This window comes from Nicotiana tabacum, chromosome 17, assembly GCF_000715075.1.
Source record: "Nicotiana tabacum cultivar K326 chromosome 17, ASM71507v2, whole genome shotgun sequence".
NCBI lineage: Eukaryota > Viridiplantae > Streptophyta > Magnoliopsida > Solanales > Solanaceae > Nicotiana > Nicotiana tabacum.
In genome coordinates, this window is record NC_134096.1 from 136,893,719 (window position 1) to 136,895,722 (window position 2,004).

Here is a 2,004-nt window from a genome sequence, read left to right on the forward strand (position 1 = left end):
TCTCCAAAACTATTTTTCAGTGTATGACTTTTAAGTCCAACTAAAAAACATTGCACATTGTAATATTTGAAAGCAGAGCTTCAGTTGAAACTGGACAAGGTAGAGCATCAGATGGTGGTAGAAGACCATACTTTTCAGTGTATGACTTTCAAGTCCAACTAAAAAACAATAAGACGCCAAATTCTACTAATGTGTGTGCCAAGACCTGGTGTCACAAGTGTATGAGTATCTAGTAGATTATACAAAACATCAAATACTGTCTTAAATAAAATAGACAGAATGAAAAATACAAGGAGAGACACTAGTAGCTGCAAAACGGCTCAGAAAGGCAGCTCACCACTATGCCCCTGGATAGCGTGGGTGTAAGACGATAGGTCCCCCACTAGTACTTGCCCCAGGTCCTGCACAAAAAGTGCAGCAAGTGTAGTATGAGTATGTAAACAACGTGTACCTAGTAAGTATCAAGCCTAATCTCGAAGTGGTAGAGACGAGATGACCGACTTTGACACTCACCATGGGTCAATAATAATAATTGAAATACGACTAGAATATTTAAATCAGCATGATTCACAGAATTTACAATAATTTATTTAACCAGCAGAAATAATCAAATTCCTTCAAATACAATAATTCTCAATATATTAATTAAATTCCTTCAATTCAAATAATTTCCAATTTATCAATTAAATCTCATTTACATGAATAACAATTAATTCCTTAACAAGCAGGCATAATAATTCATTAAATTCCAAGGATTCTAAAATTTATCAATTAGCTTCGCAAGTTGAAATAAGCTATTAAGGTATTGTGTGATTATTTTATTAAGCACGATTTCTGCCGAGGACGTACGGCCCGATCCAGAGTGTCGTGTACACTGTCGAGGGACGTGCGGCACGATCCATAGATGCATCTATCCTGCCGAGGCGTTCGGCCCGCTCCACAAGAAAGGAGGACATTTTCTTATGTACCTCCGGAATGAGAGTATATTTGTTATAAGATAAATTCAGGAGGAAGAACAATTTCTCTTAACAATTAATTAATTTAAACAGAAAAATCAAGTATATGAGATTTTCATCCTTTAATATTTTTATCTAACAATTCACAATATAAATATATATATCATATATCAAATAATATTAATTAAACAAAGAATATAATTTACACAAGTAATTCATGCTTTGAGTCCTAAACTACCCAGACTTTAGCATTAATAGTAGCTACGCACGAACTCTCATCACCTCGTGCGTACGTAGCCCCCACAATTAGCAACAATTATTTAATTTTAATCACCTATGTGGTAATTTCCCCCTCACAAGATTAGACAAGAGACTTACCTCGTCTTGCTCCAATTTAATCCACTAGAAGGCCTTTTCCACGATTATCCAACTCTGTCTGGCTCGAATCTAACCAAAAATAATTCGATACAATCACTAAAAATTATAGGAATCAATTCTATAAGAAAATACTATATTTTCAATAAAATTTCCGAAATTAATAAAATACTACTCTGTCTGGCTCAAAATCCGGCGAACGTTACGAAATATGAACACCCACTCAACCACGAGTCTACCCATACCAAAATCACTAAATTCTGATAACAATTCAGCCCTCAAATCCTCAAATCTATCCAAGAGGGTTTTCAAACTTTTCCAACTTAATTCACCAATTAAATGATACAAATAGTGATGGATTCGGGTAATTTAACCAATATTGAGTTAAGAACACTTACGCCATTGTTTTCTCTAAAAATCTCCCAAAAATTGCCTAAATCCGAGCTCCAAATCGTTAAAAATGGCAGAACTTAAACTCTCTGCCCAGTGATTTCTTCTACGCGATCGCGAACTGCCTCACGCGATAGCGTAGCACAAAATTTACTGCCCAAACATTAACACTACGCGATCGCGGAAAATCCCACGCGATCGCGAAGCACAGTCTCCGCAAGCCTACGCGATCGCGAGCCTCCTCACGCGATCGCGAAGCATTAAGCGTGTGGTCAGCTTCTGC